Source organism: Talpa occidentalis, unplaced genomic scaffold, assembly GCF_014898055.3.
Source record: "Talpa occidentalis isolate TD23 unplaced genomic scaffold, MPIMG_talOcc4v2.1 talOcc4.5, whole genome shotgun sequence".
Lineage (NCBI taxonomy): Eukaryota > Metazoa > Chordata > Mammalia > Eulipotyphla > Talpidae > Talpa > Talpa occidentalis.
The window spans coordinates 10,158,038-10,184,689 of NW_023604861.1; the positions used below are offsets into that span (position 1 = coordinate 10,158,038).

The 26,652-nt window shown below is 44.5% G+C and overlaps 1 protein-coding gene and 1 long non-coding RNA gene across 3 annotated transcripts in view; one reads left to right on the top strand and one right to left on the bottom strand.

Annotated features, from left to right (window-relative positions):
• The window catches only part of CLDN10 (claudin 10), a 92,850-nt gene that overhangs the window by 51,233 nt on the left and 14,965 nt on the right, over positions 1-26,652 (bottom strand). The gene's annotated exons all lie outside the window — the stretch shown is intronic.
• The window catches only part of LOC129146845 (uncharacterized), a 32,083-nt gene continuing 23,698 nt past the window's right edge, over positions 18,268-26,652 (top strand). Inside the window, exons 1-2 of one of the 2 annotated variants that reach the window (XR_008554121.1) lie at positions 18,268-18,805; positions 25,537-25,758. This is a non-coding gene — a long non-coding RNA (uncharacterized LOC129146845). The remainder of the gene's footprint in view (positions 18,806-25,536; positions 25,759-26,652) is intronic. The other variant, XR_008554122.1, reaches the window with a different exon arrangement.

Here is a 26,652-nt window from a genome sequence, read left to right on the forward strand (position 1 = left end):
GACTCTGAGATGTTCAAAGTGTTTTACAGCATAATGTTTTAATTTATATTTGATGATATTGCCTTCTATGAAGCCATATTATCTTTTTTTTTTTTAAGATTTATTTATTTATTTTATACAAGCACTGGGTACAGTCAGAAGCACGGGAGGGTGAGAGAATTCACCAGAGCCAGAGCGGGTTGCAGAGCAGGCAGAAGGACCGAAGTACACTGCTGAGGGGAGCAGTGGGCGGAAGGAGAGGTCTGCGCGCTTAAGCCATATTATCTTAAAGCTCATTCACTGCCTATATAAGAATTGTTCCATGTGGCAGCTTGGTGTGCTGGAAAGAGTTAGGAACTAAGAGGTAGGAAAAGGGCATCAGCCCCTTTATCTGTCAAGTGGAGAGGCTACCTCCCATGTCTGCTGCCAGGACTCATATAAAGGTCTGGTGTGTAAGTGCTACAAAATTAGTAGCTATCTGCAGGGAAGACTACCTTATCAACTCTCCCTCTTCCAAAACAAACAAACAAATAAACCCTAACAGACCCCATGATTTTGATGTTCTTGCCTAAAGTTCTTGTCTAAATACTATGGTGCAGTGATTATCACATGACCAGACATGAGAGAAAAATCCAGTCACAAAGACCTTGTATTGACCTTCTCAAGCATCTGAATCAGTTCTGGGCCATCAACCTTCAGATTTTTTGTTTGGTGAGAGAAAAATAAAACACAGATGTGTAAGCCACCATTACCTGTATTTTCTGTTATCTGCAAGGAAACTCAAGAGAGTGTGTATTTTGTTCTTGGCACTGTGGTAAGCTTCTGACATGACGTATATTATGTTCTTTAATCCCTAGGACAACCCTCCTACAGGAAACTGGGGTGCAGAGAGATGACACCATGTGCCCTGTGTCACGTAGCTTTGCTCAAGGCTGTCAACGTTGTCATGGAGGGAGGTATTGACAATGAACCCAGCTATTTAATTATTGTCAGAAATATGGTACACGGTCACAGCATAACCCAAAATGTTCTTTGTGACCAACATCTGCAACAATTCCATAGTCTGATCGCATTGTTGAGTTGCCCAGGCTCCACTGGCAGCATTCCTGTCTTAGAGCCATATCAGGAAGTGCACTTGCTAACATCAGACATTCTATGTATTGATTTTTTTTCCTTAAAGGCTGCAATTGGTAAGTCCAGATTTAGCAAATGACACCATGTAAACAGGTGGATATGATCGATGACAGAACTTTGAGATCTAGATCATCCATTTTTTGGATGTTAGAGTAATCCCAGAACTGTTAAACTCTTGGCCCTGCCTTCAGAGATTCTCTGTGAGGGTGTAAAAGGATAAAAATAATGGCTCTAAACAGCTGTTCAACACTAAGTACATGCTCAGCACAATTCTAATCACTGCAGGTGCATTCACTCATTCTTACGGCACCTCTGTGCTCAGGAATATCATTTCAAAAAAGTTATTTGTCCCAGGTACTTCTTTTCATACTTCTTAACTCTAAGAGAAACTTCTTAAATGATAGAAAAGGACCTTGAACCCTGGAAAACAGTCTCCAGGAATATGCACTGTGGAATAGTAGAATACCCTCAAGTTACATGCAGTCTCTTAATTGGTAGCACACAGAGCTATGCTTGAGAGTCTCCACTGCACATTCTCATGTGTTCTATCAAGGCAGAGGATTCAAAGTGAATTTTCTGAAGAATACAAAGAGTATCTATATTATTGGCTCAAGTTAGCCACCTTTGAGAATGACAGTGGGATCCAGTACAGTCTCATACAGCATCTGTTTGCCTAATGATGGAGACTTTAAAGGTTTTCAATTATAGGGGCCGTTTAAATGTCCCATTTTTCTTGTAAATATTTTTGGTAAAAATATTATCCTCTTGAACTTTAGAGGAAGTTGGGAAAATAAGAGAACCTGAAAACACTCCCAAATTCACAAATGATTGTGCGCCTTCAACACAGTCACTCATTCAAAGGCATGAATCCTTAGTCTCACCCAACCCCGCTGGTCAACACAAGCCTGCAAGCTACTGTTCCTCTCTGAATCTTTTCTGCTTCACACTACTGTCCTCCAGGTATTAAGAGGACTTCATTTGTTCCTTGTTTCTCATATTTTACAATACAATTTAATTGGTCTGAAGATTTAGAAGGTCAGATGATACTGGACAGGTATCATGGTGATAGCCAAAGGAGGCAAGTGAAACATATTCTCTTACTGTAAAGTCTAGATCTTCCTGACTTAGCTAATATACATTTATAGTAACAATTTATTTGGCTATTTTAACACCCTTCATATTGAAATTTAAAATAGGTCTTCATTTTTAAAAAGAAAGCTGTCCTGGGATACCTGCCATTTCACCCACCGATCTCCATCCCCAGCCAAACTCATGTCTCTGTTAGAAAAGTCCCTACTATTTCTAAAGGAAAAGTCTTATAAAAATACCACAACATAATCTTCTCCCAAATTGCCTGCCCAAACCTTCCTTATCCCATACAAACACATGAACAAACAAACAACAACAACAACAAATTCCAATCCCTCCTTCACTTATTTTTCTTTGAGTGAGTTGAATATTTTCAAAATATGTCAATTGTCTTTAGGGATGTTTTTGTGGGACTCAACACCAGTATCAAAAAAAAAAGAGCAAATTTTTAAAAATGGGACTACATCAAGCTAAAAACAACTTCTGCTCAGTGAAAGAAGCTATCATTAGAATGCAAAGACACCCCAATGAATGGGATAAAATATTTGCTCATCATACATGAACAAGGGGCTGATATCCAAGGTCTACAAAGAACTCATGTAACTCAATGAAAAGAAAACAAAGAACCCCATCCAAAAAATGGCAGAAGAGCTACATCTCCAAAGAAGACACACAGATGGCCAAGGGGCATGCATGTGAAAAAAATGGTCAACATCACTTGTCATCGAGGAAATGCCACCTTCCTCCCATGAGAGTGCCCCCCCCCAAAATAAAACAAAACAAAACAGAAACAACAAATGTTGATGAGGGTGTGGAGAAAAAGGAGACTTGTACACTGGTGGTGAGCATGTGGACTGGTTTAACCCTGTGTAAAACATTAGGAGTTTCTTTGAAACATTGAAAATAGGGCCTTCCTAGTGGACCAAGGGGTTAAGCACAGCACTGTGAAGCTATCCGCAGCCTCTGCAGCACCAGTTTGAACCCCAGCAGGCCAGGGAGCAACCCACATGGTGCAGCAGACCTCTCCTGGCTCACCCGCTGCTCCCCTCAGCAGTGTATTTCAGTCAATCTGCCAGTTCTGTTCCCTACTCTGTCTCTGGTGAATCCTCTCACCTCCCCCCATACCTCTGGCCTGTACCCCAGTTCTTGTATGCATAAAAAAATAAATCTTTAAAAAAAAAACATTGAAAATAGATTTACCATACGATCCAGCAATTCCACTCCTTGGTATTTATCCAGAGAAGGCAAAAACACTAATTCAAAGGAATATACGTACTCATCTGTTCATTGCCACACTATTTCCAATGCCAAGTTATGGAAACAACCTAAGTATCCAAGAAGAGAGGGTAGATTAAGAAGATCTGGTACTGGGCCTCCCCGGTGGCGCAGCGGTTGAGCGCTGGGTTGTGAAGCTGCCTGCGGCCTCTGAGGCACTGGTTCGATCCCCGGCTGCTCCCCGATCCCGGCCACCAGAGGAGGGTCCCACATGGTGCGCAAACCTCTCCTGCCGTCCGCTGCTCCTTCGGTCCTTCTGCCTGCTCTGCTCCCCGCTCTGGCGAATTCTCTCACCCTCCCGCGCTTCTGACTGTACCCAGTGCTTGTATAAACAAAACAAACAAACAAACAAATAAATAAATAAAACATGCCTCTATTTAAAAAAAAAAAAAAGAAGATCTGGCACTTATATATGATGAACTATTACCCAGCTATGGGAAAAAAAAGATGCACTCTTGCCATTTGTTATAACGACGAGGAGATAATGTTAAGTGGAATAAGTTATAGGGAGAAAGACAAGGGCTGTATGATTTCACTCATGTGGAATACAGAGAAACAAAAGGAAGAAACTGACAGCACTAAACTCAAAGTCTGGAAACATGGCTGCCTGATTTAGGCTACTGGAGGAGAGATGCTGGAGGTGGAGATAAAGGAGGGGGCACTGCTCGATAATAAAGGGATGGGGCGCTCTGTGCTAGCTGGTGTGCTTGCGATGGTTGTGATAGTCGGTGTGCTTGCGGTTCTGTTACTCTGGAGCTTAGAGACAGAGATTAGAATTGGATCTATAAGGAGGTTCCAGCTCCATCCTAGCCCATTGGTTATCAATGTCGTGTTTATACATTAAATGTGCTAAGTATTTAAAATTAAATTTTGCTTTCATTGAAGCCACACTGCATGATGACCTGCAAGTTTCAAGCGTGCATCGCTGAAAACCAACAAGTGTATATGCTACGTTAAGTTCACCACTGACAGTCTAATTCTCTCAAAAAATATTCATGCATTAATTTTGAGCTCGTTTTGCACAAAAGCGTTTTCTCTTTTGCACCCTTTTCACTTTCTTAGCTTTTCTAATTAACAATTTTTTTTTCTTATTTTAGGGGACAGACTGTTTTGCTGATTTTAAAATCCAAAAGGCCAAGAAAGAGATAGAATGTGGGGGAGGGAGCTGATGGGAGGAGCAAGGGCTTTAAGTGTGACATGTTGAAAGGCTGTCCCGGGGTGTGCAGTGGACAGAGTTTGTAGTTTGAACCCTTCAAGTGAAATGATTTTTAGTCTTTACATTAATTAGAAAACAAGCCTAGCTTCAGCCTACAGCATGTCCAGCCTTTAGTTATGTAAAACGAAAACTTACTCCTTCACTGCTGGCTGCCTGTCCCCTGCCTAGCACAGAGCCTGGCATTCAGCGGCTGCCCAGATATTTACTGAGTAATGAATAATGCAGAGGCCCTTGATTTTGGATTGGAAGATCCATTCTTCAGTGGTCGGAAAGTTCCACATTCAAGCTAATAAAATATTGATGGCATGTATACCAGTATTTGGGGGGAAAAAATGGCACTTTCTGTTTGCAGAGATCTGGAGTCTCTGCATTCTGGGCCAGTCCAACTCCCTAGTAAGTCTGTAGGATGTCGGGCACAGAAGCCCCACCTCCCGGCAGCCCTGACAGCCTAGGGGCAGAGGGTGGGTGGGGAAGGGGTAGGAAGGAAGTGAGAGAAGAAGGCTCTGGGTGTGTGGGAGTGGATGGTGCATGCCACAGCTGAGCTGACCCTGTGCCCCAGGGAAATGCCCAGGGTAGCATCCTGTGTGGCAGAAACTTCGCTATTGTTCTTGGGTGAAATCACCTAATTCATAGGACTTGAACATTCACCTTCTCTCCCTTTCAAGCCTTGTCACGGGCTGGTCGAACGTATCGGCCACATGCAGAATGAAGGGAGAGGGAAAGGGATGAAGGAAGGAAAGAAATGCAATCTCCACACGAAACAGCTTTTCCTAGTTGTGTGGTTGGCCTGGGTCTGAACCCAGAGGATCATCTCTTCTCTCTCGCCAGGCGCAGATAATTCTTGCACAAAGGCACGCTGTTCTGTGAAACCAGTTCCCTGCAAATCACCCAGGTTTCTCCACACTTGTTTCTGTTCATAAACAGATGTAGGTTTGAAAGGTCTCCTTGTTTCTGGCGTCTTTTTTTTCCCTTTCCTTTTTGTTCTCCGCCATTCTATCATAGGTTTTGCATTTTTCACCTAAAGAAAATCCCACAATGGCTTGGACAAATGATACTAATCTGTATTTATAGTATCTCACTTTACTTAATGCTGTTTTTGGTTCTTACAGCTGACTGACTTTTAGATGTATGAAAAGACTGGACAGGGTTCTTGCAAAACTGGTTGTCAAATCCTAAATGTTGTAGATGTTCCAAGAATCTTGGTGTTTTAAAAAATGATCCCTGCTGTGCAAAATGCTTTATTGTCTATAAAATTCTTATGCCTGGAAAAGCATCGCATTCATCCGTAGCTTTACGTTAGAATTCAGCACTTTGCAGCCTTCCCAAACCCTGAAATCCTCATGGCCCTTGTTTTATACACGGAGGCCTCAGACCTGGATACCCTGGCTTAGGCGGCAGGCCAGCGGGTAGAGGCAAATCTCCAGTGAAGCAGCATATCTTGTTGCTTTTATATCCTAGCAACACAGTTTATGAATTTGCCAGTATTGAAAGGTTTCTCTATGGTGCAAAGACATTTTATGGATGGGACTTAAAATCTGAGATTTCAGAAATAGGATGAACAGTGACAGAGGACATGAAGGCCTCCCCCAGACGTTCAGCTGGAAGTCCTGCGGTGTCCAGAATGGGCCTTTACCAGCCATGTCATGTTGGTGTGTGAGTTTTTTTGATCTGAGGCCAACTGAGACCCTGCAGCCTCAGAGGAAACTTTTACCACTCTCTTAACTACCTAGAAGAATGCAAACTAGGGGTATTACCCAGAATTAGGATTTTTACCAAAAACAAGCTCTTATCAGCGGCGCCTGTCTACATGGCAGGGCAACACACAGGTGGAGAACATCTGGTCTTGGTCATATGATTCCCTCTCTCCTTCCTCCTTGAAGCCCCCAGCCCCCAGTCCATTCCCTTGTTCCGGATAGATACCCTCATTTTGCCCCACTGGTTTTTGGAATTCACAGCTATCTAGATTCTGTATATGTATATAATTAAGTTTGTTCTTTTCTCCTACTAATCTCTCTGACACTTATTTGGTGGCTCACTCAGCCCAAGAGGAAACCAGTGGGGTAAGGGAAAAGTCCTCTTTGCCCTTATCGACGTAAGAAAGATCCAGCAAAACAGAAGCATTTATGGGGGACACTGTCCTCCTGGAGGCCTGAGTCTTCCAAGATGAAGACCTGTTGTTCTTCCTACACCGACTGGCTGTTCCTTTTAGCACTGCCTGACCCTGTGGAGAAAAACTCCATCATGGTTCATTGTGTGCTTGGAAAACACACACAACCAGCAGTTGCAGAGACCCTAGACTAGTTGGCAGCAGAGAACACCCCTTGAGATGCTGGACAGGAGGCAGTATTCCCTATGCTGACCCTATGAAGGATTAATTCATTCTGATTTTTATTTTTATTTCCAAAGATTTATTTATTTATGCATACAAGACCTGGGGTATAGGCCAGAGGTGCTGGGGGTGGGGGTGGGGGGGGTGAGAGGATTCACCAGAGACAGAGCGGGGAGCAGAACAGGAAGACTGACTGAAATACACTGCTGAGGGGAGCAGCAGGGAGACAGCAGATGTCTGCTACACCATGTGGGTAGCTCCCTGGCCCAACGGGGATCGAACTCATGCTGCAGAGACTGCAGATAGCTTCATACTGCTGTGCTTAACCCCTTGCACCACCAGGGAGGCCCCCAATCTGTTTTTTTAGACAGAAAAGGCAGCCTTTTCACAAGCAAATTTACAAATGTGCCTGTTTCATTTAATCATTGATACAGATGAACCTTACTTTGCAGACATCTGCTTTGCCCCCTCCTTCATGGGCGCAGCTAAATGCTGTGGCAGATCGACAAGTAGACGAGGGCTTTAGAATTGTACTTGCTTCTCCAGCTGCCAACAGCCATGTTGGCTTAGTCTATGGAGCCAAAAATATCCTCAGATAAGCCACAAAGAGACTGTTGGCCTGGGTTGGAACCAAAATCAACTTCCAACAGAGCAATGTTTATACTAATCTAATGAGAGCTAATAACTGTGTACTGAGGAAGGGAACCAATCAACAACTGAAGGCCTCACTGGGGTTCATTTCAAGATACCCTCACATCAGACTGCACTTGAGCACTGCATAAACCATGTGGCCCCAGCAATGCTTGCCTTTGCAAAGTAGTGGATTCTGCTACATTTCTGGAAAAATAGGACCAGAGGATCTGGTTTTATAATTTCAGTACCTTGAAATTGGAGAGAATTTCTAATGTAATATTATTCAATGGTGGTTCATGAAGATGAATACATGGATGCTTTTAAAGAACCTTTTAAAGAAAGGTCACATCCTAGCTTAGTAAATGCAATTAGTGTTTTTTGCAGAGGATTTGTGGGAGAATTAAAAACATGCAAAGAGGGGAAAATGTTCCCTTTTTCCTGCCTGTCAGAATGCCCATATAAGTCTTCCATGTCTTTTTTTTTTTAGTTTATTTTTTTATTTTTTTAAGATTTATTTATTTATTTATACAAGCACTGGGCACAGTCAGAAGCGTGGGAGGGTGAGAGAATTCACCAGAGCCAGAGCGGGGAGCAGAACAGGCAGACCGACGAAGTACACTGCTGAAGGGAGCAGCGGGCGGCAGGAGAGGTCCGCGTGCCATGTGGGACCCTCCTCCAGTGGCCGGGGAGCAGCCAATGATCGAACCGGCACTGCAGAGGCTGCGGGCAGCTTCGCAACCCAGCGCTCAACCGCTGCGCCACCAGGGAGGCCCCCATGTCTTAATAAAACATACATTTCACTCTATCCCACTTCTGATAACACGCCGGCAGGATAGGCTCTGCCTGCGTAACTAGTTTTCCATGAGGGCAAGCTCTTGTTAAGAAGAACTAAGTGACCTGGTTTTTGAAGGGATTTTTCTCCAATATTTACAGGGGGACCTGGCTCAGCAACTAGAGGTAAACCTCACAATATTGCTGGGGCCCCTCTATGACTGATTACCCCTGGAAGTTTTAGCTCTAGACGTATCCACACTGAGCCTCCAGCAGTTTCCATTACCATTCTGGTTTTCCGCCTTGGTACAGGCTCCAGGGTGGTTTCTGTTTCTGAGTCTCTGTTCCAGCAATTCAGATCTACCTTAGGCACCTGTCTGTGCCTCCAGTCTCGGAAGACACAAGATCCAGATTTTTCAGTCTGTTCAGGTTTGACTTGTTAAGATGGAGTGGTGACTTCCAGGCTACTTTTAAGTGAACCAGAAAATGGAAGTTCCATTGCCATTTCTACCTGCAGTTGACCCTGATCAACATGGTTTCAACTGCTAGAGTCCACTTGTAGGCAGATTTTCTTGAAAACCGATGACATAAACTTAGGGCATTGATAATGCAGTCCAGCACTGTCCATGCATTTCTCCTTCTTTCGATTTCCTCAACATTTTCTTTTCTCTAGCTTACTTTGTTACAAGGATAGAATATAAAATATATATGACATCCAAAAACTGTGTTAATCAACTGCTTGTGTTATTAAGATTTCCTGTGAGCAACAGACTGCAAGTAGTTAAATTTTAGGGAAGTCAGAAGTTATTCTTGGATTTTCAGCTGTGTGGGTTGGCATCTCTACCTGCCTTCCTTTGTTGTTCAAAGTTGCCACACTTATTTAGTGCCCATCTCTGCTCACTTTTTTGGTTTCTTGACACTTTTTCCTTCACTTCAAACTGTTTCCTAATTTCTTAATCCATTTTTGTTTTAAGATGTGCATTTCCTTATAATTCTATGCAATATCCATCATCTTTCCTTTTTTATAGAATCCTTTCCTTTGGTCTTATAGGACAGTACATTCTTTAGAAACTGGTATCAGTGTTTTTATAATGTTCCTTAGTCCCCAGTATGTGCCACCTCCTAGAGTTTAGTCTTCAGCTCACAATTCTTTTCTTCCTTTACATTCTCTCCTTTAGGGAACACATCCTCTAGTAACTTCTACTATCACCTCTCTGCAAATCTAAAGATTAAGCTCTGACTTCTGTCCTGAGAGCAATATCTTCAACTGTATATTGGCCATCTCCAGTGAAGAAATATCCAAACACACACCCAAGACAAACTCCATCTGTGAGTCCATTTTTCCGGACCTGGATGGCAAGAATTTCAACAACTTCAACCCCACCACAGCGTTAGCAAGACCAACAAAGAGTGGGTTTGCCTTGGTGTACACTCAGAACACATTGCCACTCTGAGTTTTACCTCCTCTCTTTAGTCATCCATATATCCATAGTCATCCATGGACTGTGTCCATCAGAGAGAGTGAAGACTCCAGAAACAGGGCACCTGTATTGAGATGAGACTCCCTATTACTGAGCATAATGCACTGGGAGAATATGTGTCCCCCTTACTTAAATCATGCTCCTAAGCTGGACCTCCCTGGTGGTACAAGGGGTTAAGACGCAGCACTATGAAGCAATCCACAGCCTCTGCTGCATGAGTTCGATCCACGGCCAGGGAGCAACCCACATGGCGCAGCAGACCTCTCCTGTCTTGCCTGCTGCTCCCCTCAGCAGTGTGTTTTGGTCAGTCTGCCTGTTCTGTTCCCCACTCTGTCTCTGTTGGATCCTCTCACCCCCTGCATCTCTGGCCTGTGCCCCAGCTCTTGTATGCATAGATAAGTGGGTCTTTGAAAAAAAAAAAAAACATGCTCCTAAGCTGCTTCACACTATGAGCATTTGAGGCAATTTTCTAGAGAAATTTGCCCTTGGGAATACTCCATTTTGCTGATGAAAAAATCTTGGGGGCTGGTTGCACAATAGTGTGATGTACTTATCACTATGGAATTGGAGATTTAAAAATGATTAAAACAATAAATTTCAAGTTACATGTCTTTTACCACAATAAGAAAAAACACGAAAAATAGCTAAGTTGTTAAATCCTATGTTTATTTTATCAAAATTAAAAAACATGTACTATGCACACATATTGTACTGGGAGCTTAGATTCTCTTTGGAATAGTTTCTTCTCTAATTCTATTTGAAGACTTCCTACCTAAAGCAGGAGGGTCTGGAGGTTGGCATGTGGAGCTTGTGAGAATTCAATAAAACAGTAAAGGGTGGAGGCTGGGGAGGGTGAGGTAGGGGTGTTAAAAAGAGGAGAGCTGAGTTTGGGGACCATGACTTTGACCTTTAACATCATAGCTCAGGTCAACTCTGACTCCGTAACTCTTGGTGAGCTCTCCAGATCTCTAAGAAATTGTTTTTGTTTTATTACATCTAAAAGTAAATTGTAAAATTTGCTCTTGGCGTACTTAAAAGTCAGCTTGTATTTTTTTTCTCTTTTGCTGTTTTTTAAAAATCTGTATCCATACATATATTCAAGTTTAATGTTTCCATGTAAACTCAACCCCATTTAAATTTTCGTAAGCCTTTCCTTGCCTTCTCTTCTTTGATTTTCTCCCCCTTCTAGTATTCATTCGGTGGCCTGCTTTCTTTTGAGAGAAAAACTGTCTGGCAACTTACTCTTTGGCTGCAAAAATGCTGAACAGGTTTTAAACACTTGGATTTCCCGGCTGGCACTCATCCCCAGCTTGTTACATAAAGGGACCCCTGGCACCCTTGAAATTCCAGGGAAACATTTGTGTTGGTGTTTCACTGTTCTGGGATGACTAGGTAAGGGAGATGTGGACGTATAGCTGCTATGCACGCTCAGATATGGCTCAAGGGCGAGGTTATGCAGCGAGAACAGGAATGTGTCTGTGTCTGCGTAGAGCAGAGTGTGGTGGGCAGCCCTACCTCACTGGGGGCTGCTCTGTCCCTGGCAGAATCACAGCTCTGCTTCCTGCCACCGCTGTGATAGTTGGCACGGAGTCTTGGCATTGAGATCAGCAGCCTCTTCTCCCTTCATTCCTGCCACACCACTTTAGATTGCTGGCAAAGGGCTGTGACATCTCCTCTTGCTGCTGGTTTCCTTCAGTGCTACATTGCCCTCTGGGAGCCTGCCACCTAAATGCGAGGTCTGACCTTGACCCAATGGTAGAACTCAATATTCAGCCTAAGCAGAAATTAGATATTGCTTTTGTAAACATAATGTAAAAGTTTTTTGGGGAACCCACCCCTTGTCTGGCAGGCAAATGAACAAAGCCAACGTCACAGGCTCCATCTTGCATGCAGAATTCTGCTGCTCGAAGATATAAGTCTGTCTTTTCAGATTCAGAAAGGATTTAGCAGGGGTGCCCCAGCTTCTCCGCTGCAGGGCATTCTTCATAAAGGAAGAGACTAACCCTGCATTGGCATCAGCAGATCAGGACAATTAGGAACCAGAATCCCCCCTGTCAAGGATGCATTCTTCATGTCAACGACCCACTGTGTTTGCCTATATAAATGAAATTCACACTTGCACTTGGAGGAACAGCTCTCATAAAATCTATCAGGCTGCTTCTTGGGTTCAAATCCATGCTTTGATTATCTAATAAACTCTTTGCCTCCCTGTGCTTAAGAGTTTATTTTTCAGTTAACCCTTCATTATAATAATAACCTACCTTCCCTTCCTCTTGCCTTCTTGCCTCTTTTCTCCTGCTTCCTTACTTGTTTTCTTTTTCTTTTCTTTCTTTCTTAGGACAAGGAACTTCAAAGGAACCAAATCTGCCCCTTAATTTGAAACTTCCCAACCTACAAAATTGTGAGAAATGAACTTCTGCTCTTTAGGCCACCACATCTCCAGTACTTAGTGGCAGCGCCCTGGCCAGCAAACTCATGCAGGGTGGGCACTCTTTCATCAGGCTGGAAAAGAGCTATACTGGCTCTTCCTCTTAAAGGGCTCACGATGCCTACGAGGACATCAAAGGCTCTGAAAAGTCCTGTGGTAAAGAAAGCTACTTAAATTGGTTGAACCACTTGTTTCTCAAACTAACTGGGTTTCTCTTTTCACAGAACATACTTGGAAGGTGCTACTGAGTCTGAATACAATGCCTCAGGTGTGACTGATTCTTTTTTCCAGGTGGGCTGGAACTGCCCAGTGAAGTCAGGAGCCTGTGTAGGGGGAGTTGGTAGGTGAGACCAAGAGGAAGCAAGGCAGGCAGAGCCTGAGAGACAGAGCCCAGGGCTGCATGCAAGGGCACGGAGGCTGCCGCTTTAGGGAAGAGCCCAGGTATTCCAGAACTCCTCTGAAGATCTCCTACCAACAAGGTGTGCGTGGGATGTATCTGGTGAGAACTGACTTTAAAGAGCAAAGGTTTTGCTCTTTGCAAAACCCTGGATTTGATCTTGAGCACAGAAAGGACATTCCAGTATTAAGTGTTAATTTGGTTCTAGAAGAATAAGAATAACAAATGACTGAGTTATTGTGTCCTCTTGAGTCCTAGGGCAAGTGAGGGATAATTAGGCAGTCAGGGACAGGGTAGGCAGGGCCTTGGCGAGAGATCAAGAGGCTTCTGAGAAAAGGGGGGAAAAAGGAATAAGATGAAGCTCCAGAAATAAGGACAGCAAATCCCAAGGGAACTAATTCAACACCCCAGGACTAGGGGCAGCAGGACCTTCCAGAATAAGGATGATAAAGAAAAAGTATGCTAAGATAAGGGCTGGGGCACAGAGACTTAGTTCTGGGCACAGAAACATTAAGGCAGCGAGTGAGACCACCAGGATCTAACCAATCACAAAGAGACTGGTGGAGCTTTAGAATAACTGGGGAAAGAAGGTCTGTGTTCCCTGAGACACGACTCCACTTTGGCTTCCTTGCCCTCGCTGGCCTGGGAATCCCACTTTATTTCTGTTCCTTTTCACCGCAATAAACTTTTTGTCTCTATAAACATATCTGCCTCTTCTCCCTTGCTTGCCTAAGCGTCTGCAAAGGTCCTGCTGCGGCTTCGTGAGACACCAACCCCTGGTGGTCTAGTGGCCAGGGCTCAGCGCTGCCCCTGCAGCCTGGGATCCGTTCCTGGCTGGGAGTCTAGGCCTGAAAACCTGAAATGACGGTATCAGTCTGTTGGGAAGAGCCACATATGCTGCCCTTTAGGAATTTATATGCAGCTGGGTCTGCTAACGTGTTAATTACTTTCTAGGGAATTACAAGACGTGAGCTCAAATAACAGAGCCAGTGAACTAGAGGACAAGGAGGTTTCGCGTGGCCGTAGCAGAAGTGGTCAGTCAATGTTTGCTGAATATATTGAAGGAGCAGCAAAGGGAAGGATTAATTGCACAATTGGAGATTTGCGTCTTGAAAATGAAAAATTCATTATTACCTAGTTGTAAGGTTTCTCTTAATAGTTTATGCTTGTTGTAGGAAGGGGTGGAAAGAAGACTAGGGGGTTGCTGGCAAAAAGATGACAAATGTGCACAGAAACCCATCATAAGACTGTGTTCCCATCAGGAGAGTTTGTCTGCTCTTTGCCAGCTGAGGGGCTCTGGGATGGCTTCATGATTCCATTGAAATCGCACATTTTGTTTCTTTGTTCTTTAGAACAGGCTAAAGGGCATTTGAAAAAGAAACTTTTATTCAGAATTAGGCACACAATGTGATTCCTACCGGGCATTTGTAATGGGGACTTAACGCACACATCAAGGGCGCGTGCAATAGCTCCTGCAAGTGTGGACACCGCCCTGGTAAACCTCAATTCCGAGAATGGACTTCGCTTGTCCTCTTTGTTTAAAACAAATTAAAACCCTGCTTGATATCAACAAATTTTGAACTGAAATGTATTGAGATTTTATGCATGTTGCCTAGAGCAAACAGGCTATTTTCAGGTTTGTGTTCATATGTTCACCTGTAATTCTGAACTGTGAACAGGTGATGTTTTCTCAGTGGGGAGTGCCAAGGAGTTGGCAGACGCCACGGTTGTTAGCGCCATCTCCTGACGAGATGCAGAAACACACCGTTTACTGGGAGCCAGAGGGACAGAGAGGCCGAAGGACCAGGTTGGGTTTCTGTGTAAATCTGTGTTTTATTAGATAACTAGAAATTTGATCACTGAAAGGATAGTTGATGGTGCTGAATAATCACTTCTAATTACTTTTAGGTGGGATATTGGTAGTGCAGTTCCATTAGGTTTAGAGATTTGGAGACAAATCCAGCCAACTCTGTTTCTATATGGTCTATGAGCTGAGGATAGTTTTTCCATTTTTATTTTATTTTATTTTATTTTATTTTAAAATTATGTTTTATGTTTTATATTGTTTTGTATTTTATTTTTAAAAATGTTTAAAGATTTATTTATATATGTAAGAACCCAGATACAGGCCAGATGTGCGGGAGGGTAAGAGGATTCACCAGAGACGGAGCAGGGAACAGAACAGGCAGACTGACGAAATACACTGCTGAGGGGAGCAGCGGGCATGACAGGAGAGGTCTGCTGCACCATGTCAGTTTCTCCCTGGCCAGCTGGGATTGAACCCGCGCTGCAGAGGCTGCGGACAGCTTTACAGCGCTGCACTCAACTGCCTGTGCCACCAGGGAGGCCCAGTTTTTCCATTTTTAAATGGTTCCAAGAATCAAAAGAGGAATGTGTTATAAGAAAATTACATGTAATTCAAATTCCTGTGTCCATAAATAAGGTTTAATTGGATCACAGCCCTGTTCATTCGTTTGGTTTGTCCATGGTTATATTTTGTGCTGCACCCGAATTGCCGAGGACCAGTTCAGAGGCCTGGAATCCTGGAATTCCCTGATTCCAGTGCCAATGCAGGCCTCCTGCCTGGGTCCATCGCTTCTCTGAACAGGTGATAGAGATACAGCTATTTGTGGGTTGGGGAGGAGAAGGTGGCCTGAACTTGACCTCGCAGGCTGGATGCTTCTTGCCTGAGAAGCAGATTCCTCAGGGCATGCAGAGGGTCAGTGCCAGAGGGGGGGCTGGAGGGAGGTGGAAGGGCTGGAGGCTGGGTTGGCTGTCCCTGTGCTGTCACCTGGCTTGGCACTCCAGAGTCCAGGGACCCTCGCCTGTAGTTAGTCAGTAAGGTGTGTTTGCCAGTTTGCTAGCTTGATTTATGACTTGGCATTTAAACATATAGGATGGATCTTTATACAGGACCTGCCCATATTAGTGGCAGGGCTGTTGAATGCTTCTCAAGGTGTGTGCTCAGGGCCATGCAAATTTCCAGACTCCCTTGCAACTCCCCAGATCAGAATCTTTGGGGCTGGAGCCTAGAAATCTGCATTCTACCCACTTCCCCTAATATAACCAGGGCTGAGAGGAAAAGGACAGACAGAGAAGGTAGGATGCTTTTAGAGAAGAGGAGAAGTAGTCTTCCTGGTGGTGCAGGCATTAAAGTCTCAGTGCAATCAAGCTATCACCAGCCACTGCAGCAGGAGTTCTATCCCCAGCCAGGGAGCTACCCACATGGCACGGCAGACCTCTCCTGTCTCCCCCACTGCTCCCCTCAGCAGTGTATTTCAGTAGATCTGCCTGTTCTGCTCCCCACTCTGTCTCTGGTGAATCCTCTCACCCTCCACTCCTGCACCTATGGCCTGCGCCCCAATTCTTGTATGCATAAATAAAAAATAAAACTTTAAAAAAGGAAAAGAAGAGAAGGCCAGGTCAGAGGAAGATACTGGCAAAAAGTGCAAGGTATTTGCTGCTTCTCCTGTTAGTTCTTTTCATTCTCTGACCTGAACCCAGCCCTGAAAGTTGGCTGTAGGGAGATTTTTGCCAGAAGGGGCAAGAGTGTCTCCTGCTAAATGCGGGTGCAGGGAAAATGGAGTGGCTCGAGCTTTTTTTGCCTCTTGCCACAAGCTCCTGCAGCCGCTCCCTACAGCTTTGCTTTCCTCCCAGGTTTCACTTCCCACTCATGATAACGTGTTGTCATGGAAGGTCTTGGGAGCTTGAACACAGGCCATGCACGACTGTAATTGCAGAGTCCTGGGCAGAGAAGCCAGCGAGCATGGGGCATACACATGTATAAATGAGAACATCTGGGCCAAGAAGCAGGGATGAAAGGGGAGATTTGGGGAATAGAGCTCAGTGGCTGCCTCCCTGCCAGTTTGCCCATGTACCTGGTTCCCTGCTTCGGCATTAAAGGCCTGTCAAATCTACCGAGGGCTCCAAGATTCTCTTTTCCATTTGCCCAAATCAACAATGAGCTGGCAAAGCTGCCCTGTGCATGCTGGCCCCAGCAGTGGGCCTGTGGGGGCTGCCCTGAAGAAGGAACTCTCCAAGCCAGTGTGCAACTGAGAACAAAAATGTAAGAGGAGCATAGGAGCAACCTTCAAGCCAGTGGGCGGAACTCATGCGGACGTGATGGTGGAAGGTAGAGCTTTCAAACTCTACCCCCGGCGTGGGGGCTGATGGGAAATAAGGGTGGAACTGAGGCTTTTGGCAGTTTAACTGCTGAGGATTTGGGGCAGTTAAACTGCTGGGGTTTGGCAGTTAAGCTGCTGCTAAGGAGGGGTGTCTGAGGAGAAGTCCCCAGCTTACTGTGAGTGGTTTTGGCTTGGACCCCAGCCTCTGCTCAGCGGATGCTCTCTGGGGTAGGACAGACAACACTGACGGTGCCAGCCAGTGAATACACTCCCTGCCTTTCCCCCCTCCCGCTTTTCATTCCCTGTGTAAATAAATCCCGTTACTGTTTCACACTATGTCTGCTTTTTTGGGTGGTCCTGTGTGGGTACCCCCTCCCCCAACCTGGTTTGCTCAGTTTCAGAAGAAGTTGGCAGCGCCTGCAGGCATCACACAGATTCACCTGGGCTGAAGTCATGCAAATCATTGGCCAGGCAGGGTGGGACCTGGGTCAAATCCTGCCTCAGTCACTGACCAGTCCTATGGCCCTCAGCAAGTTTCCTAAGCTCTGTAGTTGTGTTTCTTATCTGTAAGACTGGAATCCTAACACCTATTAGGCTTGTATTAGAATTCAATGTGACAATTTAAATAAAGCACATCCTGCCATGCAGAGCTCACTAAGGGGTGTTTGCTGCTTATTATGAAATTTGTTACCTCATCCCTCTGAACTTCCTGATGCTTGATACTATAGGCACTTGCCACGGGCTGATAAGAGCAATTTTCTCAAACCCCCAGTACAGGAATTCACTCAGGCCCCAGGTGCACCCCCGTGCTAGGCCAGGACGTGGCCGTTGACCTCAAACTCCCCGAGTTTTCATGTGAAGGAGCAATGCCAAGCCACTGCCAAGCTGCTTATGACACATGGGTTCCTAGGACATTGCTCGCCTACACCCCAGGTTGGGATTCAATCTCCCAGATTTGCAATAAAGCCTCCAGGGACAGCAGGCCCTATTGAAAATAACCACCAGGGGGCAGCAGACTCCACATATCCACGAGAGGTGCTTGGAAAGCCTGGGGTGCAGGGCCCTGGAAAGCTGCAGGGAGGGGGAGAAGGGGTCGCACACCCTATTCTTACCCTACCTGCCCACCTCGTCCTCCATAGACACAAATGCACACATCTGGTCCTGCACGCGAATCACTTGACTGCTGTTCCTGTCGTCACCTCACACAGTATGACCTGAAATGCACAAAGGCCGGGGCTGGGAAACTTGGCTGCAAATTCGAATCACCCAGGCAGCTCCACACACTTCAGAGTTTGGGGGTTATCATGACCCAAAATCTCTGAGATGGAGAAGCAGAAATCCACACTTTTAAACACCACAGGTGATGCCAATTTGCAGCCAAATTTGAAAAGTAGATTTAGGTAAAGATCTCATTGCTTCCCCAAAGGCAGCTGGTTTTCATAGCCAGAGTTGGCCTGAGACAAGGCTCCTTAATTGCACATTTTTCTCCTCCATCTGTCCGTGTATCTGCCTGTAGCTGTTGCCAGAGCGTTTCATATTTGAATATGCATGCAGATCACCTGGGGAGCGTGAGTATGTGCAGGTTTGGACTCAGCAGGCCTGGGTGGGGATGAGACCCGCATTCTGGCTAAGCAACCAGGTGCTGGCCCAGGTGCTGGCCCAAGTGGCACTTGGCTGCATGCAGCAAACTTTATAGGAGCGTGGCCTGTTGCTGCGCACACACCTAAACCAATGCTGCCGGCCTGCGGTGGAGGGAGTAAACCTGCCTCTTGTCCCGTTGGGGGGTCCTGCCCGTGCCCCACTACGCGGCCCAGTGTGAACACAAGACCTTGCACGCACACAGAAAAGGGCCCCATCGATGACTGTTGAATGAATCAAAACAAATGGAGCGAGAAAAGCTCTGAACTTGGGGACCGGACTGTACCCAGAAGCCGCGAGACCTTGACCAGGTAACAGCCTCTGAGACTGGGTAGCTTCACCTGTTTAGTTTAGCCTGTATTTTGGAGTAATTTTGGTGTACGGTGTTAAGAATCTTGATTAATTTGGCTTTGCACGTGTCTGCCCAAGTCTCCCAGCGTCGTTCCTTGGAGACTTTCCTTCGTCCACTGCATGGTCGCAGCTCCTTGGTCAGGTTAACTGTATTTGTGTAGGTTTATTTCGGGGCTCGCTGTTCCATGGGTCTGTGTTTCTGATGTGAAGCCATAAAAATAGTTAAAAGAAAACATAAGTGAATATGGGATATCATACGCGGAGAAGTATTTGGGGGTGCAAGCCCAGCGCCTCGGAGGGGAGTGATGGTGTCAGGCAAAGGGCTAAGGGTGAGTGAGGTGAGCCTACCCCCCTAAGTCACACACCGTGTTGTAAGTCAGTGTTACTTCCATTAAAGTAAAAGAAGTGCTATTAATACATTCTTAAACCATAAATGGATGTTATAAAATTAACTCGTGAAGTAGTTGAACTCAATAAAATAATGAAGACTTTTACAGAAATTTAATTCTTTTACAAATCAAAAAAACACCAATAAATACTAGATAAAGTAAGGAAAAATTTTTTTTTTTGTCAAAAACCTAACTCAGATACAGAGAACAGACTGGTGGTTGTCAGAAGTGGGGTAGGGTAGACTAACTGGGTGAAGGGGGTGAAAAAATACAAACTTTCAGTTATAAGTAAACACACCCTGTGGGGTGTGCCCTGCATGCAGCTAGAGTTAACAAGACTGTGTGGCACGCTGGAGAACTGCTGAGAGCGGATCTCAAAAGTTCTCATCAAACGTACAAATTGGGGCCTCCCTAGTGGCACAAAGGGTTAAGTCTCAGCACTATGAAGCTATTGGCAGCCACTGTTGCACGAGTTCAATCCCGGGCCAGGGAGCTACCCACATATGGAGCAGCATCTCACCCTCTGCTCCCCTCAGCGGTGTATTTCAGTAGATCTGCCTGTTCTGCTCCCTACACTGTCTGTGGTGAATCCTGTCATCCCTGCCCCGCACCCCTGTCCTACACCCCAGTTCTTGTATACATTAATAAATCTTTAAAAAAAAAAAAAACACAGAAATTATATCACTACCTGTAGAGATGGATGTTCATCCATCCATTTGATGGGGATCATGTCACAAGATTGAGATGCAAATGTTGAATTATTATGTTGTACACCTGACACTGCTATGATGTTATATGTCGGTTATATCTTTTTTTTTTTTAGTTAAAGATTTATTTATTTATTTATACAAGCACTGGGTACAGTCAGAAGCACAGGAGGGTGAGAGAATTCACCAGAGCCAGAGCAGGGAACAGAACAGGCAGACTGACGAACTACACTGCTGAGGGGAGCAGCGGGTGGCAGGAGAGGTCTGCGCGCCGTGTGGGACCCTCGCTGGCAGGCGGGGATTGAACTGGCGCTGCAGAGGCTGCGGGTAGCTTCGCAGCCCAGCGCTCAACCACTGGGCCACCAGGGGAGGCCCTGTCAATTATATCTTAATTAAAACAAAGATTAAGTCAAGGAAATTAGAACCTAAGAGTCTCCATTTTACCTGGAGTGATAATTATCCTGTTCTTAAGTTAGTTTAAGGGAGTTTGATGGCGTGTTCCTTGTTAGCCGTTCATTTTTCCTCATGGCTCTTGGATGTATGTGTCATTTGTGTTGTGAAAGAGCAGAACATTATTTTATGAACTCCATGGGAGGGTTCCTCTCATCAATGTTATTTCTCCTGTGGTCAAGGATCATGCTGGGCCCCTCCTGGGAACTCGACAAATGTAGGATTTTGCCTCAGTGAAAAAGTCAGGCCATGTAAGAAGCCGGGAAAGAATTCCTTTAGGGCTGAGGAGTGTATTCGTAGGTCACTGTGAAATGATTGTAAGCGCTTGTAGGGCCCTGGGACAAGCCTCTCCACATCTGATTCCCACCTTCCTTTTTTTTTTTTTTTTTAAGATTTATTTATTTATCATATAAGAGCTGGGGTACAGGCCAGAGGTCTGAGGGGTGAGAGGATTCACCAGAGACAGAGCGGGGAACAGAACAGGCAGACAGACCAAAAGCACTGCTGGGGGGAGCAGCGGGCAAGTCAGGAGAGGTCTGCTGAGCCATGTGGGGCACCTCCCTGGCCGGGGGATCAAACTTGTGCTGTAGAGGCTGCAGATTGCTTCATAACGCGGTACTTAAACCTTTGCGCCACCCCTGAGGCCCTCCCACCCTCTCTTGCTCCGCCTCTAGACAATCTCTCTCTCCAACCAGTGTTCCAACATGTCTTCACCTCTTTTAGTTTCTTGAATTCATCCAACTGTCTTTTGTTCTGTAGCTTTGGACCAGTCTTTCTCCTGCCTGGAAACTCCCCTCTTCTCTTTCATGGACTAGCTCTTACTCATCCTTCAGGTTGATGTGAGCTGTCACTTTCCTCCCTTCCTGTCACTCTCATGGACTTTCCTTTCTCATCTCCCTTTCTCCTTTAGCCTGGAAGAGCTGGGCCTGTGTCTCTTTCACCTGCTCCCCCCCAGGCCTCCCCCAGCACCCGCCTCAGAGTCTGGTGCACAGTAGGGATGCAAGAATCGGTCGCATGACCTTGAAAGCACACAGGCTTTAGGTGAGCATCTTCCCAGTCCCAAATGTGTTCACTGCTGCTCCCTCGACCCGGGACTGAGATCATTGCTGCTAATAAACCTCAGGCGGGTGGTTCTGATCTCAGAAGCGACCGCCTGTGATGGAAACAGGAGATCGCAGGCGAGAGCAGGAAGACTCGTTCAGGCAGTCCCGTCATTCCCACAAAGTCTGTCTCTTCATTAGGGAGGGAATGTCATTCTGATGTGTTGATTATCTGTGGGCAAGATTGTAACTAGAAACAGAAATGGGAGGGAAATGCATGCTGTGTCCCTTGTATAAATGGTTGCTACTCCATACCAGAAAGAACTCTCCTGGAATATCACACAAGCTGCAGAACAAGAATGTTTTATTCAATCTCAGGGAAAGAGGACATTGGATTTCACCTCCAGCCCTTTGCTCTCTGTTGGAATTCCCTCTGCAGATTTCTGATAAGAAACCCCTAGTCTTCCATTTCCCACTTGATTAATTTAGCAGGCAGCCAGTTCCATTTCTGGAGAGTTCTAATTGCTGGAAAACACCTTTTAGCCCAGTGCCTTGATTGCGGTAGAGGTTTATTGAATTAGATAAGCGAGCAAATATTTTACTTTTAGGACAGTAGAACTTGTTTTAAAGTAATGTTGTAAAGTAAGTTTGGGATAAAGATTATGGGGAAATTGTCTTAGATATTTGAAAAAGAGTGTCCAGCTTTCACACTGTGCCAATACATGTTCCTTGATTTTATTTATTATTTGGACAAGTTTTAAAAAAATATAGACAAATGGAGGTTATCTTGCTATCCCAGAGCCAATCTCTAAATATCTAGCAAATGACTGATAAATACAGTCATAATGGTAATAGGTATTTGTGTGGGTTTATTTTGGGGAGGTATTTACCATAAATTCTGGTAAATACAAATCTCATGAGAGTATCTTGAGTCGTAAGATTCAACTTTCAGTTTAGGCCTCCTTGCAAAAATGGTGCCAAAATGATAATGGCCTTCAGCATTCCCCCAAGAGAAAGACACCGGGTACAGGCTCATGGAAGGGAGGTGGCAGACTGGCTTCCAGTTCTGGCCCTGCTCTTCACTAGCTGTGTGATTTCTGGCCAGTCACTAGACTCTGCTGAATCTCAGTTTCTTCTTTTGCAAACTGAGGTGATTAAGCCAGGTGGCCTGTGAGACTCATCACCACTCTTGCCTCTGTGGCTCTAGGACTTTGCACTTGAAAGACCAAAGACTCTTGAGTGAAATGAACTCTCAGCTAGATGGGTGATTGATCATTAGCCAGGGTCTAACTCCTACTAAATATAGATGCTTAAGTTAAAGCAAATATCGTAAATATACTTGTGTATATATATATATCCTTTCCTGAATTAGCAGAAACTTGAGTTAATAATTGGCTACAGCTTCAGGCCATAACCTCTCCAGGAAGGATCAATCAGTGCCTGCAAATTTGGAGAACACTCCCTGGTGTCAGCTGAGTGGGGAGTTTTTATATGTTTGTATGTTTAAGCCACAGGAGCAGGACAGTACAATCCCAATGGGGTACCTGCCAAGGACAAAAAGAAAAAAGAATCCAAACCCAAAACACCCAAAACTGCAAAGAGATTTCAAGTGCTTTTCAGTAATTATCCTTTTAGCATGATTTCCCTTTGATCTTATATTTTCTGAGATACACTATTATTAAATAATAATATATTCAATAGAAAAAGAAAACGAGCTTATTTTTTCACCAGGAAATAAGGTTTTCAGTGCAACTGGGCAGCGATTACCTGAACCATTCCTCCCCACCCCCTTGGTTTTTAACAAGGCAGAAAAAGACCACTGGGTTTCTCAAACCTCTGAGTGATGCAAGAAGAGCACACAGCACGTCTGTGATGCGTTCTTGCAAAAGGGAAAAAAAATCCAGGCTGAATTTGATCAAGCCACTCTCTGAATTAAACTACCAGCTTGTAGGAAAAGCACCTTATGGGGATGGATGTGCTCAGCAAAAAGTAGAGGAAGGGACATTCTAGAGGCCTTTAGAAATGTCCCTCTTCAACAAGTAAGTTGCGTTTCAAAAGGGAAGGGCGTCCTCTAGAGTGGAAGAGATTGAAGAGCAAGGTGGAGTATTTCTTTGGACCCCGGTTTGAACAAACCAGCTGTGACAAGAAAGAAGTATAAGATGATCTGGGACATTGGGAACACTGCCTGGATATTTTATAGCATTTGCTTCCACCTCCTCAGTGGCGCCCCCCAGACCTGCAGAGGGCTGGTGGCATAGACTGAGCCAGACCCACCTCTGGCCCCCAACTCACTCATCCTGGGTCCAGATTTTTCTCTGATCCCAGAACCTTTGCCTCTGAAAGTAATTTACTTCTGAAAACTATTTCGAGAAGGATCAAAAAAATCAATTATGGTGTAAATCAATTTTAAATACACTTTTTTAGAGGCTGAGTAAATAAAATAAGTGGAAGTGGCTGTTGAGATTGTTATCTAAAGTCACTCAGCCATGCAGGATTAAAGGGTGATTTTAGAGAAGTCGAGATCGTGACTTCCATGCAAATAGTAAATGACCACCATCAATCCGTGGCTATTTATTATTAATTGCTGATTTATGGGGAATCAGTAAGATACTACAACTGGTTTTCATAGTCTCCAGCTGACAAATATTCTTATATTGCTATGAGCAGGCATCATTTACACTGCCGTGAACAGGAATCATGTCCATGACTGTCATTTTTCTACTAGTTAACTTCTACCTTAAAGAGTTGTAAAATAGCCAGTAAAAGACATGGGAGCTCACCTCTGTGGGGAGGTGTGAACTGTATATGTTTGCTTTCTTTAAGCTACACACCCAGCTTCTTATAGAAAAAGGATCCTTTTGCTTCCAAAATTAAAAGATACATCCAATGTAGAAGATGGTTGTTTCACTGGAAGCAGGTTTTATAGATTTTATAAATTGGTGAAGCTGTAAGGATTTAATTTCACTCAACAAATATGTTTTTGAACCCATACTTGTGCTGGGAACTGAGTAACATCATTGATGTAGAGGTAGCTGGGAATCAGACCTGCCATCATCCTCCAAGTTGCAAATATATTTGGCTTCAAGCATCAGGCAAAGGCACAGATGACAGCCTTAGAGGCATGTGCCTATAAAATGCTACTGGAAGACAGAGAGACCATTGTGGGACCATGGCGATGCAGGGAAGGCTGGAGGGGGACTGGTTTTGTGGGGGAATATGAGTTTGCTTTGGGATTTGGTCTATTTACAGCATGCTAGGCCCTCCCCTGGAATGATATTTATGGGGAACAACTTTATCTATCTCGCATTCCTCCTGCTGTTTCGATTTTGCTATCAAATGTAAATCTCTTTTGAAGAATAGAAATAACTTGGTTTCATTTGCTCTGCCCCCCCAAGCCATGCAAAACCCCTTATGCATAGACGATGCTTAATGGTTATTTGTGGAATGAATGACTGTATCTTCAAACGTTCTTGAGCAGAGATTTTACCTTTGGTTCCTGGAATTGTTAGAGCAAAGTTGGGTGGGAAAGGATGCAGAGATTTGTGGGGCAAGATGCAGACAAATTTTTGCCCTAAAACCTAAATATAGGTTGCGTTTGGAAAAGCAAGGAAAGAGAGAAACAACAGCTGAATGACCACGTTGGTGTGCAGGTAGCAAATATAGTTTTATATTTAAAGGATGTGAAATTAAAGTTTAACCCCAAATGACACAGAATTTTATTGCCCCTGAACCTCATGTTAAATGAAAGCCTCTTTCTGCTCATTTGTTCTTGTCTGTTTGGCCTGATGCAGTCATTTTTATTGCACTCGACAGCATCTGTTTTCATTATCAAACCAGAGACTTTCTGCTAAGTCATCTTGAAATCTAACTTAACTTGCACAACATGCTGTTTAGTAATTAAATTAAAATTGCAGGATGTTTTGGATTAGAGGAATCTTCCTTTTACCAGTGCCGAGGTTAGTAGGAGTGTGACCTGTCTGGCAGAGAATTCCCTCATCCAAAACATCCGGAACATCTCTCTGGATTAATTTGCAACTCGCTGGGAGATTTTTGATTCAATTTGCTAAAGATTTTCTGTCTGTTTCCATTTCTCTTTTCAATTCAGGTCAATATGCATTTATTCAGCTCTCTTATTGGAAATGATATGAAAAGTATTACTGAGCCCAAAGAATAAAGAAAATAGCAGATAAAATGCAAGGAAAGGAAGAAATGTAATGAGCGAATAAATATGTTCATTCATGAATAAAAATTTATTCATGAATAAATAAATCCATTCATCCAACAAATGAACTTACAGAGTCCTTATTTTTACCATGCATTGCACTGGGTAAGTATTGTGCAATCTAGAGAGAAATAGAAGCCAGTGTTTCTGTTCTCCAAAAAATTTTGCCACTGGACAGTTTAAATTCAATTTATATTGGTATATTGGTATTCTAATCCAATCCAAAACTTCACAAAGAAATGCCCATGAACCATTATGCACCTTTAAGAAGATGTTGAACATTCTGTGTGGGAAAACAACATCCCATTGCTCCTCTGGGTAGGACATTGTTTTGTGCTTGGGCTGAATTCTGCGACCACTAGCCAGCAGGCTGCAGGAAGGGCTGTCGGAAATAGTCGTGGGTACAGTAGAGTTGGAGCCCTTTTTTTCTGAAACGCTGCCATGAACCTCTGTAGCTAATTTAGAAGGAACTGCCTTTAGCAAAAACTGATTGACAAATAGGAGGAGCTGTTCCTGCGGTTGTCATATGTATTGATGGTGTAATGACCTGCCTGATGGAAAGGTGGGGCAGCTGAGATAGAGAACTTAGCAATAAAAAGCAACCTGGCTTTTTTGCACAGACACCGATACACAGACATGCGAAAGGCAAGAACAGATAAAACCTGGCCATGCAGAGAAGTGGCGCCTAAATCACAATGGTCCTAATGTGATGCCTCTGAGAAGTGGCATATATCTAGGCTCCAAAGTCCGGGCAGTCTGAGATGCTTGTGGACATCACTCGCGTGGTTCCTGCAGCTTCTCCAGAGTCTGGGGAGAGCCACTGGGGACTCTCGCCCTGAGAAGTGGCCCCCCCTCCTCCTTGCAGCTGGGGGGATTCCTGGAGCTCCGGGGCCAGGTCCCGCCCTCCCTGCATTGCCAGTCCTCAGAACCAGCCCAGAGTTTCTGTACCTTCTCCCTTTGCTGTCCCTTTAACTGTGTGCTTATACTATTGTAAACTGG